This window comes from Cynocephalus volans, chromosome X (genome assembly GCF_027409185.1).
Source record: "Cynocephalus volans isolate mCynVol1 chromosome X, mCynVol1.pri, whole genome shotgun sequence".
NCBI classification, from domain to species: Eukaryota; Metazoa; Chordata; class Mammalia; order Dermoptera; family Cynocephalidae; genus Cynocephalus; species Cynocephalus volans.
This window is the reverse complement of record NC_084478.1, coordinates 33801428-33817421: the sequence shown is the minus strand read 5'-3', so window position 1 is coordinate 33817421 and position 15994 is coordinate 33801428. Positions and strand designations below refer to the sequence as shown.

General features: G+C 43.6%; 2 pseudogenes; both read left to right on the top strand.

Annotated features, from left to right (window-relative positions):
- Positions 1-10046: 10046 nt before the first annotated feature.
- On the top strand, positions 10047-10351 carry LOC134367717 (large ribosomal subunit protein eL36-like; annotated as a pseudogene).
- Positions 10352-14819: 4468 nt separating this feature from the next.
- LOC134367846 (thiopurine S-methyltransferase-like) lies at positions 14820-15494 on the top strand (annotated as a pseudogene).
- The last annotated feature ends 500 nt before the right edge of the window (positions 15495-15994 follow it).

Sequence of the window (15994 nt, the reverse complement as noted above, 5' to 3'; positions counted from 1 at the left end):
CCTGAGAAGTGAGGGCAGTGTCTGAGGGCTGCTCTGGTGTTCAGAGAAGAGTCTCAGGGCAAAAGAGTAGCACTGCTGGCTGGTGGAAGTTGGGTGGGCGGGAATGCATGAACATGGCAAATGCTAAGGCTTGTAAGTGGGGTACCAAAGCGTCTGCTGCAGATGTGGGAAACAGGCTCAGCATGGTGTTTTCACTTGCTTTCGTGCTTTTGTTTAAGTGGTTTTGGTAATTTACATTTATGTTTGAAATTCCTTAAAGCTGACTTTCTACCTACCGTATTCTCTTATGTGCACCTTTGTTTTTCTTGCTCCAATATGCACAGGGGCTGTGTCCATGTTGTCACCAACACAGTTCTCTGCGTCCCCCTTCCTGGAGGTTGTGCCTGGTTAACAGCAGGGTGACGGCCTCAGTGCCCAAGCAGCTTCTGGTTTGATCTGTCACCTGTTCTTGGTGGTTGTGGCTCAGGACAGTAGAAAACATGGCATGGGCTGCAGCAGCAGCAGGACCTGCTACCTTCAAAGCAGTTCTACAAACAACCTGATCTGGTTTTATACTCGTTGAACATGTTCCCCAGGCAAACAACAAAAGACTAAATGCAGTTAGTCACTCTAGAAGGAAAACTGGCGGCTTGCACTCCAAGAGGACTTTGGCTCCTCCTCTGTTCCTCCTCCCCTCCTCTCCCACATCCTCTCTTGAGATGAAGTATTCTTTCCTAAGCAATTTTCAGAGTCCAAAGAATGATTGCAGAGTTTATAACATGCATTTTATGGCATGAAAACACTGGGCAGAGGAAACAATAACAAAGCCAGTGCCACCTTGTCCATTCCGTGCAGTTTTGTAATGAAAGGTCAAACTGCTGTCTCATGCAGAGCTGTGACAGGGCTGGGCCAACAGCTCTGCACACAGTTGTGCCCTTCGAGGCTTGGGAGGTGGGGGAGGGCACACCCTTCTGGGTGTCAGAAGGCTTTGACACAGGCAGCTTTGGGGCCTCTCCTCTTTCTCTAACCACCTGGAACTAGGGCTGCCCCTACAACTCCTTAATGTGGATTTTGAAAGGTGTCTCTTCCCCCAGGAGCATGCAGCCCCAAGCTGAGGCCCACAGCTTGGCAAGTGGAGCATGGGCGGGATTTCAGCTCCTACTGGGTTGCCTCTGCCAGGGTGTCTGTGCACAGGGCATGGCCTACACACTGCACATGGGGACCCCATCTAGGACTGGAGAAAACTCCCCTTGCCCCACCCCCCAACCTGTCACAGGCCATTCCACTCCAGATCAGTGTTACAGTTTACTCTTTATCTCACTTCTCTGTAAGTGCTTGGTTCAGGAGAATTATCCTTTCCACTTCTGAGGACATTTCCTAACTCCTGCCTCAACTTGCTTTCTTTATATATCACCTGGAAATCCCTGCCTGTCCATTTCAGTTTGTTTACCTAGATCATTTGACTGGCTCTAGCATCCTCCCTGCCCGCCTGCCCCCCCCCCCCCCCCCCCCCCCCCCCCCGTCCCCAGCCAAAGCTACACCACTCTTCCCCCCACAAAGTGGTATCACTTTGTGGCAAGGGGTCTGGGGAGAATGATCAGATGTGCATAAGTGTGGGAGGGGATGGGGATATTTACTAAGAAGCCCAGGTGCCTTCTGGGAGGAAGGTAACCAAGACCTCACTCAGTTCACTGAGTCCCTTCAGTAATTCAGGTGACTCTAATGGAGGGCCACAGGCAGGGGGAAAGGAGACAGGGAAAGTGAGGTCGGACTGGATAGTGCTGTTGAAGGAAAGAAAGCAGGATCGATCGGAGTCCAGAATACAGCAGACACTGGCCAGACACGTGCTAACTTGGTTCTCCAGACAGCACCACCATCCTCAGGAAGGAGTTGTGTGAGCAAATCAGGAAGTTACCTCTCAGCAGCTGGCTCCAGGATCGAGGCCCTCAGATGTCATCTGAGGATCAGAAGCCACGAGTGGAATGGGGCTGGCTGGTCAGCTCACTTGGGAGAATGTGGAGCTGATAACACCAAGGTCAAGGGTTCAGATACCCCTACTGGCCAGCCGCAAAATAAATAAATAAATAAATAAATAAATAAGCCACTGTTGGAAACACTGGCTTCAGAGTCACACTAGACCTGTTAGCTCTGAATTTGTCTCGCGTGACCACATCTGATTGGTGGAACTTAAATTACACAACTTCAAGGGAGTCTGGGAAATGTAGTTTTTCTATTTCCAGACTCTCCTATACATAAAGGCAAACTGAAAGGAGGTTGAAATAGATGCTGAATAATCACTTCCATCATGGTTCCCCCGTTTGAAGACCTTCAGTGACTCTCCAACTGAATAGTGATGTTGAAGGAAGCATGGTCTAGGTTCAGGATACAGCAGACACCAGCATTGATTTCCAAACTGTGGACTATGGACCTCTGGGGAGACTTGGAGATGTCACAAGATGTCTTGAACCTCCTTACACTCCAGTCATTTTCTGTGGACTGGAAAAAAACATTGTGACTTTCATATACAGTCAGCCTTCTGTATCTGTGGGTTCCAAATCTGTGGATTCAACCCACCGCAAATTGAAAATACTCTGGAAAAAAATTGTGTCTGTACTGAACATAGACAGACTTTTTTTCCTTGTCACTATTCACTTAACAATACAGTATAACAATTATTACATAGCATTTACATTGTATTAGGTATTACAAGTAATCTAAAGAGGATTTAAAGTATACAAGAGGATTGCATAGGTTATATGCAGATACTACACCATTTTATATCAGAGACTTGAATATCCACAGATTTTGGTATGCTCAGGTCTTGGAACCAATCCCTGGGGATATTGAGGGATGACTGTATGAGTTTGCCTATTTTTCAAACCTGGAAGCAATGTGATTCAAAAAATACATATCACTTAAAAACCTTTCTTACACACCCCCTCTGTTCTCTGCCTAGAGCGGGAATACCACCTCCCTTTTCTCCTGCTAATTCCTGTTCATCAGTTAAAACTCATCCCAGGCTACTACCTCCCCTAGCCTGGAGGGTGATTCTCTCTGACTACCTCAGGCTGGTAGAGAATGTTCATCTGTTCTCCTGTGATATCCTGGGAAGTTATATTGATGATAAAAATAAAATAAAAGCTAAATCTTATTAGCTTACTTTGTGCCAGGTCCTATAAGGTATGTATTCTTATTAACCCCTTACAAATGAGGACACTGGGTCATAGAGAGGTTGCATAACCTGCCCAAAGTTATTTAATAGTCAGTGGTGGCTGAAACAATCCCAGGAAGCATCCTGGCTTCAGAGCCCATGCTCTTGGCCAATACTCTTGTTTTCTCTTATCCTAACTATTATTTGCACTGCTCACCCTGTTATCTCTCTCTCTCTCTCTCTCCCCATTCATCCATGTATATCTTAATCTGCACGTTTGTCTCCTACACAAATAATCAGCGTCTTTTCTATGATGCTAAAACGGGGCCAGGGGAAAGTCCAAAGTTTCTCCTCCCCTCCCAGCACATTGAAAATTCTAGGACCAGTACCCAAATTGTTTGATCTTTCCTTCTCTCATCCTCCACTGTCTGTTAACACAGGGACTATTTTCTCCTTCAGCATAGAATACCAGACTAAATTACAGAGCAGGCTACAAAATTGCTACCCTCAGCTCCCTTCTTTGCCTGTTTTCTCTAAAATAGGTTCTTTCTGTGGGTTGTATAAATATGACAGAGCCCACCACTGCTTTGAAATCACTTGGGAAAGTGTATCGTAGGCTCTGAGCTCTGTTGGAGCAGACCTCCTGGCCAGGATCCACCAAACACTTCTCAGGAAAAGATGGGGTTCCCGGGAACTCCAGCCAACTCATCAGCATTCTCATGTAAACATTTAGGAGAGTGAAATTGGGGATAGCTTGACATTTTCCTGGGAATCAGGATGTCTTTCCACATCTGTACCTTTGCCTGCATTGTTTATGACTCTGTCTGTCTAACACAGATGACATTTGCCCACGTTTCCTGTGCCTCAGTGCCTAGGAGGCTCTACTTACACTTGACAACAGCCTTACTAGGTAAGCAAGCTGATCATTCCCTCTACTGGTTGTCAACCACACACCTTGGACACCCTGGAAGTGCCAATTTACCCCAGCCTCATCTTTCCTCTTGCTTTGCTCAAAGTCCTTTCTCTTCTACTTTAAGCATCTGATTTATGGTCAGTTCATTTGTTTGGGCTCATAAGCCTGGCATTTCCTTTTCCTTCTCGAAGTTATCTTATAAAAGAAAAGTTCTTTAATCATCTTTCAAGTATGCTGTCTGGGCCTGTTTGGGAAAGTTCTCCCTGCCCGTGGAGTGCCCTTCCAAAGGCTTATGTCCTCTGTGGGAAACAGGGAACAATTCAGATAGGTCGGGTAGGATGGCTTTGCAAATCTCTTTTGTAATTCATAGATCTGAAACCATCATTTCTTCCAGTAAGCACCCTATTTTATCAAGACACATCCTCTGCAGGAGAAGTAGGAAGGCACATCAAATATACTTATGGAGTGACTTTTGTAACTCATGTTAGAAACCATACAAATAAAAAGGACTTGGTTACATAAATTAAGATTCAGCCATACAATAGAATACTAAGTTCTTATTAAAATTTTGTGTTGTAAAAGACTATGTCATGACATAGAAAATTGCTCACAATCTATTTTAAAGTTAAAAAATGGATTATAAAACACTGTATGTGTATCAGATATTACTGTGCATTTTTCTATGCACAGTGTTTTTTGAAATAAGTAAACATATTAGGCAATATACCGCGATAGTAATCATGTCTCATTTTGAGGAACTGCCAGAGTATTTTCCAAAGCAGCTGCACCATTTTACATTCCCCCCAGCAGTGCATGAGGGCTCTGATTTCTTCACATCCTCACAATACTTGTTTTCTGTCTTTTTTTATTATAGCTATCTGCTGTGGTTTGAATGTGTCCCCCAAAATTCATGTGTGGGAAACAATTGCCATTGTAACAGTATTAGGAGGAGGGGCCTTTAAGAGATGATTAGGCCATGAGGGCTCTGCCCTCACGAATGGATTAACGCCTTTAAAGTCGGAGTGGGCCCCTGATAAAAGGCCAAGTTTGGCCACATTTCTTTCTCTGTCTCACACACTCGTGTGCCCTGCCACCTTCTGCCATGGAATAAGGTGCCATGCTCTTGGACTTCCCAGCCTCCAGAACCACGAGCCAAATAAACTTCTGTTCTTTATAAATTACCCAGTCTGTGATATTCTGTTATAGTAGCAGAAAATGGACTAAGACACCATCCAGTAGGCGTGAAGTGATATCTCATTGTGGTTTTATTTAGAATAATATTTTTTCTTTTTTCTCTTTTTTTATACATGGGCCTTTTTTATTGTCTATATTTATGGTGTATAACATAATGCTATGATATTCATATAATAGTGAAATGATTACTACAGTCAAACAAATTAACCTATATATCACCTCACATAGTCATAGTTACCTTTTGTGTGTGTGTGTGTGTGTGCACGTGCATGTGGGGGGGGGGGTGAGGGTAAGAGCACCTAAAATCTACTCTCAGCAAATTTCCAGGATATAATACAATACAGTCATGTGTCACTTAACGACAGGCATATGTTCTGAGAAATATGTTTTTAGGCAATTATGTCACTGTGCAAACATCATAGAGTGTACTTAGCCAAACCTAGATGGTGTAGCCTACTACACACCTAGGCTGTATGGTAAAGTCATTATAATCTTATGTAATCACTGTCATATATGTGGTCTGTAGTTGATTTGCATTTCCCTGTTAACTAATGATATTAAGCATCTTTTCACGTGCTTATTGCCCATTTGCATCTCTTCTTGAAAGAAATGTCTATTCAAATCCTTTATCCATTTTTTTTTTGTCTTTTTTCGTGACCGGCACTCAGCCAGTGAGTGCACCGGCCATTCCTATATAGGATCCGAACCCGCGGCAGGAGCGTCGACGCGCTCCCAGCGCCACACTCTCCTGAGGGCGCCACGGGCTTGGCCCACCTTTATCCATTTTTAATTGGGTTATTTATCTTTTTATTATTGAGTTGCAAGAGTTCTTTATATATTCTGGATACAAGTCTCTTATACAATTTGTAAATATTTTCTCCCATTCTGTGGGTTGTCTTTTAGAGTAGTCCCCTCTTATCTGCATGGGATATGTTCCAACACCCCCAGTGGATGCCTGAAACTTCAGATAGTACTGAATCCTATTCATACTATGTTTTTTCCTATGCGTACATACCTATGATAAAATTTAATCTATAAGTTGGCACTGTAAAACATTAACAACAACTAATAATAAAATAGAACAATTATAATAACTGTAACAACATTACTGCTCTTGTGCTTTGAGGCCAACGTTAAGTAAAATAAGGGGTCCTTAAATACAAGCACCGTGATGCCATGACAGTGGATTTGATGACCAAGATGGCTACTAAGTGACTAATGGGCAGGTAGTGTATACAGTGTGGATATGCTGGACAAAGAGATGGTTGATGTCCAGTGCTAGACAGAGCAGGACAGAGCTTGATGGCACAAGATTTCATCATGCTACTCATAATGGTGCACAATTTAAAACATATGGATTTTTATTTCTGGAATTTTCCATTTAATATTTTCATAATACGATTGGCCATGGTTAACTGAAACCATAGAAAGTGGAACCACGGATAAGGAGGATCTACTGTACTTTCTGGATGGTGTCCTTTGAAGCACAGAAGTTTTTAATTTTGATGAAATTCAATCTATGCATTTTTTTCCTTTGTTGCTTATGCTTTTGGTGTCATATATAAGGAGGCTTGCAGAACCACATTTTTTAATCTTCGTATTCTTGGTTCCAAGCACAGAGCATATTGTCTGTCCGGCATATAGCAGACACACAATAATTAAGAACTGAGATGACATATCTTTTATCTGAACTTGGAAATTCATTGACCACTGTACAAATTATCAAATGCTGTGCAAGAAATAATCTCAATTTAGTGGCTTAAAACCACAAATATTTTATCTTGTTAATGATTTGGTGGGTTTGTTGAACGGTTCTTCTGGTCTGGGCTGGCTCATGTGTATGCATTCAGCTTGCAGGTTGACAGGTGGTTAGATGACCTAGATATGTGGCTCTCACTCACATATCTGGTGGTTGGTAGACTTTCAGATGGGATGCCTTGGTTCTCCTCCATGTAGCTTTTTACCTTCCAGTAGACTACCTCAGAGCTGTTCCCATGATGATCCTTGAGTTCCAAGCTGAAGCTCCAATATTCAAACATTGTTCAAGCCTCTGCCTGTATCACATTTGCTCATGTCCTATTGACCAAAGCAATTCACATAGCTAAGTTCAGTTTTAAGGGATGGGGAAGTAGACTCCAGTTCTTAAGAGAAGGGAATATTTGTGGCCATTTTTACAATCTACCACAAGCACCTTCTGTGCTCCTAGCACTGTTAGCTTTTATGGAGGGTGTAAAAGGAGACCTTCTCCTTTTTTCAAGCAGTTTACAACATCTCTGTGGGCATTCGTTCATTCATTCAACAAATATTTATTGAGTGCTGTCTTAGTCCATTTTGTGCTGCCATAACAGAATATCATAGACTGGGTAGTTTATAATGAACAGAAATGTATTTCTCACAGTTCTAGAGGTTGGGAAGTGCAAGATCGAGGGGCTGGCATTTGGCAAGGGCCTTTTTGCTGCATCTTCACATGGCAGAAGATAAGAGGGAGAGAGAGAGAGAAAAGGGGGGCACAACTTGTCCTTTATAAAGCACCCACTCCCGAGATAGCAGCATTAATCCATTCATGAGGGCACAGCCCTCATAGCCTGATCACCTCTTAAAGTGTTACAATGGCAACACTGTTACAGTGGCAATTATTTTTCAACATGAGTTTGGGAGGTGACAAACATTCAAGCCATAGCAAATATCTACTATGTGTCAGGCACAGTTCTGGGCTCTTTAGATAGCTCAGTAAGAAGAACACAGTAATCCTAACCCCTGTGGAATTAACATTCTAGTGAAAATTACAATAGGACAAATTGCAAATATACTCTCAACAAACTATTCTGGTGATGGCGAAAGTTTCTTTGATTGCACCTATCTACAATCAAGATTACATCCAGGACTTAGTCCTTGGGAGGAGGGAAGTAGAAATACCCCTAAGAACACATGGCAAAAGGGAAGAAGATTGCAAGAAATCCTAAGGAAGAAAATCAGGCTCCTATAAAAAAGTAGAACTTTGTTTTTATTTTATTTTTAAAGTGGGTTTATATCAGTCAGTTCAACCAGAGATATATAGCTAGCATGGCGTATAAAGAGATTTGCTGTAAGTCATTGTCTTATGCAATTGTGGGAGCTGGTGAGGCAAGTCTGAAATCCATAGGGCAGGCTGTCAGGAAAGGCAGGCTGGTACTCTTGGGCACGAGCTGAAGCTGCATCCACGGCTGGAATTTCTTCTTCTGGGAAACCTCCACTCTGCTTTTCAGACCTTTCACCTGATTGAATCAGGCCCACAGAGCTTATCCAGGATAACCTCCCTTACTTAAAGTCAACTAATTATGGACTTTAACCACATCTACAAAACACCTTCACAGCAGCATCTAGATTAGTGTTTAATTGAATAACTGGGGACTGTAGCCTAGCCAGAGCACATAAAACTGACCATTACAGATTAGGCTGACAAGTCTGTGAATATACTAAAAAACACTGTACACTTTAAATGGGTGAATTATATGGTATGTGAAATATATCTTAATAAAACTATAAAAGCAAAGTAAGTTTATTCCATGCTTTGGGGGATCAAATTTTAAAAAATAAATGTGGACTTAAAAAAAAAAAAAGTATCTTATGAATGTGTTGATTCAGCCCGGGAAGTCAGAACAGAAGCTGTAATGCATGAGAAACGTGGGCTAACTAACCCTGAGCCTGGCACAATTCTGTCCTCTCAGCTAAAAGTCAGAGTAACTTCTCCATGGCTTCCTTGCTGCCTCTGTGCCATAGAGCAATTAATGTTTACACTCCCCAGCCAGTGACCAGAGGGGATAGATGCTGGCAGAGCCAAAAAACACTGTCTGTGCTAAGAGCCTAGGAGGCGCCTCGGGACCATGGGTTGGTTTGGAGATTTAGGACCTGGTGCCATCTAATAAAAGCCATGTCACCTTCAATTAGCTCTCTGTCTTCTTTTTGCTCAGGTAACCCTGGCCTGTGGGCACTGTTGGAGCTCAGCTAGAGACAAATAAGTAGGTGGTGAGTTTTTAAAAAATGCTTTGTGAGGGCTAGATGGTTCCAGGGATTTGGAGTGGGGTGAGATCATTCTGGGCTGGAACAGTTTGGAGGAGGCCCCCAGGAAAGGAAGGATGAGCAAAACGTAGATGCAAATGGTGCAAGAGGGCACACATCAAGGGCTAGAGGAGGGGAGAGTCTGGGCTGACTGCAGCAGAGTGTTCTGGAGAGGTTGGGCAGGGGCAGGAAGGTAGGAAGGTGGGTGCACGGACAGGTGGAGCGTTGGGGACTGGACGCAAGCAAACTAGGGTGGTCAAGATGCTCCACTGGGAAAGAGAAGACGATAACTTCTATTGTATTTATTTTTGATCTAAAGAAAAGAAAATAACCTCAACTAGTAGGTAATATACGGATCGATGCCACTGCTCTCCCCCATCTGTACATCAGACAGTCACAAGACAAGAACAATACTCGAGTTATCTCAAAGACAGAGTGGGAGTTCCTCAACTGAAGGGATGATAAGCCTCATTTGCCTTCAGCATTTTGCAACACATTGCAGTTTTCTTCTACCTGATTAAAGTGTGTTTACAGACACTAGAATCCATAATAAAACCAAGCCTCACAAAAAGAACCAGTGACTTTGAAGAATCCCACACCAAAAAAAAAAAAAAACCCACTTGAAAATAATATTGATGAGGAAAGAAAAATCAAACAACCAGAAAATGTTAGATTTCTCCTTTTGACAGTGCAACAAATGCTGCATTTCTCCTTCTTCTACAACATTCTATGCTTGCCACAGTTAAGTCAAAACAATGACCATCTGTCTCTCTGTGCTACCCCATGGCCATGGGCCTTAACAAGGGCCACAAGGTGACCAAGAACACAAGTAAGCCAAGGCCCAGCTACTGCCGCCTCGCCAAACACACTGAGTTCATTCAGGACATGCTCTGAGCTGTGGTGGCTTTGTTATCTATGAGCGGTGCACTGTGAAGTTGCTCAAGGTCTCCAAGGACAAATGGGCCCTTAAGTTCATCAAGAAAAGGGTAGGGACACATATCCGTGCCAAGAGGAAGTGAGAGGAGCTGAGCAACATTCCGGCTGCCATGAGGAAAGCTGCGGACAGAAAGAACTGAGCCCCCTCCCTGCTCTGTGCATAAATAAAACCTGTACAGAAAAGAGAAGAGAAAAACAATGATCATCCATTCAGATCTGACAAAAGGTTTGTTCAAACAATTCAAAATTACTCAGGTACCTACTGAAAATATGGATATACCGCTTGCCCAAGGCCTAGTCTGTGACTTAATATATTGGCTAATGATAACACACCATTTATAAATAAACAAGTATACATATAATGGGGGTATGTGCTAACGAGGGTACATAAGCAAAAAATTTGGAGTTCATTGCTATAAGCAATGGGAAGGCTTTTTTTTTTGGTTTGTTTTTCAGAGAACAGTGCATTCTGTGATGGTCATTGTTAGTATATGGGCTGTTCTACACTGGCTTCCCATAGAAACAGACCTGGAGACAAGACTTTGAGTGTGAATAGTTTAGTTGGGAGATGGACCCAGGAAACACAGGGAGAGAAGTGGGGATGTGAAAGAGGGAAGGGAAGAAACCAATACAGGGTGTGTTAGTAAGCGGCTTCCCAGTGTGGGCAACTGGGGCAACTGGATAATGGTGTAGAACCTACTTTAGCGTTGTCCCAGCCTAGGGTAAAGGAAAATGGAGCAGTTATACACCAAATTCTGCCACATTGGTTGAGAACCACTCCTGGGACATTTATATCCCATCCTGTCCTATGCTTGGGCAAGGCCAAGAAAGCTCTGAGAGACACAGGGCCTTGGCAGAGGAGGCTACTGGCTTGCATGGGAATGGTGAGGGTCAAGGGGTATGAGTGCGGCACCCACAATGTCTGCTACCTGGGCTTGTTCATGGTTTGAATTTTTAGAATAAACATTTTTACTCTCTCATTATTCTTTGTTTTTAAACTTTTTGTTTCTCAAACACTGGGTAGGGCAGTGAACCCATGCATGAGGATCTTGAAGGCCTTAGAAATAGTGTGTTATCAAAGGCAGAGAAACAGCCCAGGCAGCCTCTTCGGCACTCTTTGGGGCCATCTCCAATCCATTGTAAAGGAGCTCTTGGGCTTTGGGGCTACACACAGGAAGATGGCTTTTGTAAAATGTTGTTTGAGGCTCTAACATGCAACACTGTAAGAGAAAATATTGAAAGGAAGGGTCAGAGCTGGGGGTTCTCAGGGAGGTTCCAAAAGGTTAGGAAAGTTAAATTTAGTTAGGAATGAAGCCAAGACACCCAGTTTAGCCCTAGCTCAGAAGTCAAGTTAAATTAATGCCAGGTCTGTCCTAAAGGATCAGGCCACTTCTGAGCTGCTGTGGGCCAGCCCAGAGAGGTCTGGAGGGCAAATAAGACAAGAGAGGGCCTCCAGCACTAGAGAAGAGGGTTGACTTTGTGCACCACCTGCCTATACTAAGAATATCCATCTACCAAACAGATCCTTCTATGTACTGTGCTTGAAGCCTGTGTGCTTTGAGGGATAAGCAAGCCCCACTCTATTTGGCCAAACATTTTGGTGCAAGGAGTAGAGCTTCGGGCCCAGTCTACAATGGAGGCACTTGGGAATGGACTGCGTCAAAAGAAGTGCCAGAGCAGAGTGAAGAGGCAGCCAGAGCCAAGGAGCTGGGAGCCTCACTGCTCTGACCCCCAACTTCCCAGGGCAGGTCCACTCTATGGGCAGGAGGACTAGGCAGCTATATACAGAGTAGAGCAGGAAGAGCCCCAAATGGCATGTCCCCTGCCGACAATAGGTTTTTATTGGGGGCAGGGAAGAGACAGCTAAAGGCTATTTCTCCCACCATTAAGGGGATAGGTACAGAAAGAGAGGCAAAAAGGGTACTTAAGAGGAGGCCAAAGATATGCCATCATTTCCTTAAGTCATTCCATCGATAGACTGACTTACGGGTTATTGCACAGAGGACCCATGATCTATAATGCTGCTATCATTAGTATATTCACACAGGTGAATGGTGGTGGGTGGGGGGCATCAAGCTAATGGATACCTTGGGACCTGAAGGGAAGAGCCACAAGACACCTTAACAAAGACAGTGTCAGTGAGAAGGGGTAGGAGTGGGCAACATGGAGGTAAAAAGCTGGGAATTAATAATAGCTTTTGTGTGGCAAGGTGACAGACATTGTTCTGAAGTTATTTATGGTGATCCTCACTGCAACCCTAAAGGGAAGTTATTTGAGCTCCATTTAACAGGTGAGAAAACTGAGCCATAGAGAGATTAGGTGACTAGCTGTGTTAATTCATTAGGTCCTCCAAGAAGCAGAGGCCAAGACAGGATTAGACATGCAAGAGATGTACGGGGGGAAGTGTCTGTGAAGAGCTCAGGGGGAGGGAGCAGAGAAATGCAGGGTGGTGCATTCAGATGGCCATGCCATCTGCTGTCAGATGCCAGTCTGACCCCTGTGGAGGAGAGAGGGAAGGAAGCAAGACTAGGCAGGAACAGTAGGGGGCTGCGGGAAAGTCTCGGCTAGGCCTGGAGCCAGAGTGGCCCATTGGAAGAATCCCGCATCTCCCAGGAATAGCCTGCGCTAGTACCTGACCCTTGCCCGCTCAGCCATTGGCTGGGAGCAGCCCGTGGGAAGCACGGCCTGGGTGCAAATGCAGTGGCAGATCTTCCCCACAAGAACACACACATCCACAACTACTTGCTGAGTACTTACTGTGTGCCAGACTCTGCATTAGGTACCAGCTCTACTACATGGAGTTGACAGCATGGTGGGAGAGGCAGACATTAACAAATAATCATGAAACATTATAGATAAGGTTATAAGGGAAAGTTCAAGTTGCCTTGAGAGAGAAAGCAGGAGAGACCCAATGGCGATCGGGGCATGGGGAGCGTCAAATGTGTAAAGCAATGATGGCGTTGGTGTTAGTAGACCAGGGTCTAGCCCAAAGCATGTGTGGTTGGCTCCTTTGAGCATGAGGACAGCTGGAAGCCAGGCCCCTGCACTTGACTTCTCTTCCACGGGCCCTGTTTGTATCTTTCAGTGGTCTTAGCACATCATTTTTAGGAGAGGGTGTTACTTGACTGCGATGTTTATAGAGTTTAAATTCTTAATCCCTTGCAGTCAATTTGAAAACATATAAATAAAATAAGCATGCCACATGGTCCTAAGCTTATTCTTTCCCCCCAGGAATAAACTAGATTTAAGCTTCCCATCAGCTGGCTGTTCCAACTATCACAGTATAATGATTAAAACGCGTGTATTTTATGCTGCCAGTTGGTAAAATGGCAGGGGGCACTCAGATTATATTGTTTAAAGGCTGTAAAGCTCCCCTATCTCCTGGTTACAAAAATGTTTGCCTTTTGGTTGACTAACTGATTTTGAGGCTCACTTGTTATACTGCTTATTCAGGTTGGAAATCATTAAACAAAATGATAGCTCTTGGTTTAAGAGACTGCCATCTAAAAACAAAATGCTTTTTGCTAGTGAGGGCCCATCAGCTTCTGACTCCTACTAAAAATCATTCTTTTCTCATATGGAAGCCCATGAGACCAAGCTTTTATTAAACAGACTCAAAACACTTACCAGTCATCACCTCATTAATCGTCACACTCTTCCCTGTTAAACAGGGACAAGTGTCATTACACCACACTGGGCCAAGACCAGAAAGCGCGTGGTTCAGTGGGCAATTATAGGTCTTTCAGAAACAAACAGGGCACTCAATTCCCACTGAAGTATCAAGGTTGAATCACAGAATAATAGAGTATTAAAGCTGGAATTTTCTGTGACGATGGAGAGGCAAGATTTAAGAGCAAGTGCCCTAGAGTTAGCCAGTGCTCTGTTCAAATGGAAGCTCTGATTTTACCTCCTTGTGCAATGTTTTGAATCCCTTTAGGCCCGGTTCCCTCATCCATAAAATGGAACTAATGAAAGTTTCTGCTTCATAGCGTGGTTGTGAGATAGTGCACATAAAGCACTTAACAGAACACTCCATAAATGATGGTTTATTATTAGACTCGAGCTCAATTCCTCAGGGATTTTAGAGGTGAAGATACCGAAGCCAGAGAGGTTGTATGGTTTGCCCAAGGTCTCAGAGTTAGTTAGGGTCAGGTTAAGCTAAGGGAGTGAATGTAAAACTCATCCTCCTCATGATGAATTAGCAAAGGGAGACTAGCGGTGACATCTGTGCCCACTGACAATGTCTTTTTAATTCAACCCTGCTTGACAGACTGGAGCAGACCCACCTCCTCCCAGCCCCACCCATCCGAACTGTAGGAAGACTTTGTACAAATCATCCCATCTCGTTAGGTCCCCACTCCTACTCTTCAAAGTGAGGGTTGGCTTGGCTAGGTAGAATGCCGTGTGTCTAATCTGGGGTCCACGGATGGTGCTCTGCAGATGACTGAGCTTGCTTCCTCTCTGGCCGCTCTGTGATCTCTTTGCACCCACCAGCTGCTTTGCAGCCTCCTGCTGTGAGCACAAGCATCCTAAGGCCCGTTCCAGTTGCAGACGCCCCAGAACCACTTTGCAGACATCTGCTTGTGAGACAAAGGCGTCTACGAAACTATGAATGCTGCAAGAACTCTACTTGATATTAAAGAGAACCTCAATACTGAGGTACAGAGAAGCCAAGTACTAACTGGAAGAGTGGCAAGACTAGTGGGTGAACCGTGAAATTGCATTTCATAAAGAACAAAGACATCGGCTATTAAAGAAGCATTTGTATACTTTTCTTAAAGGCAAGAGTGGACTGAGGGTATTTTTTCCTCTTTGCAGAAAAGCAGTTGAGATAAAACAGTTTGCAGACTGAGGACACAGTGTAGTTGGTGTGGAAATCAGTGACCTTGGGATATGGGAATTTTTTATGGAGCAGAAACTTTCTTACTCAGAAGAACCAGTCACTGAAATTCCTGATGCCAAAGTATGTAAGAGTTATTCAGCGAATATTTCATGGTACTGTTGCAGTATTTTTTTATCTTTCCATAACAAATATTGGCAAATTTGACAAGATTTGAGATAGAGGAGCATTAGTAGCTATTAATTCCAGGGATCGCAAAAGCTATGCAGATATAATGTTGTTCCTGCTGAGAAAAGGGTTTCTCTACCTGGTGTCTGTTCTTTCTTATGATAACAATTAAACATGCAGGACCACTATTTTATGTTCCAGGTGCTGAAGTTAAAAGGTTGTTCAGTACAGTAAAAAAAAAAAAAAAGATGACTGAACTAAAACTTGACCCTTGAAGAGGGTCCTTAGCTTTCATTTGGGGCTCTGAGACCCAAAGAAAGTAAAAACGACTAAACAAAATTCTCGGGTCTGTCTGGTTGTGAGGTTCTGTGACTCTAAAGGTGGGTGATGACCTAGCTGGGCTACCTTTACTGACTGAACACACCTGCTTCCTAAGCAGCAGCCTCTTTTCCGTGTCGTACCCTGTCAAAGTGGTTTTATATAGTATTTCACAACAAAACCCAAGGCAGGCATTTGGAGTCCACTTTATAGAACTTGAGATACAGAGAAAAGAAATGAACCCAGACCTGGGCACTCACTGAAACGGAGGGAGTAAGGAAAAGTAGTTTTCTACCATGCTGTGAGGGAATGGAAAGAACAATCTCAATTTTTTTTCTGGAAATGAATAGAAAATGGATAAACAAATTATGTCAGTTGAGACCTCGAGAAAGAAGATGATGAGACAGAAGTGCAAGAGATTTATTTGGAGAGGGGGGAAGTAACACCAGTAAGAAAT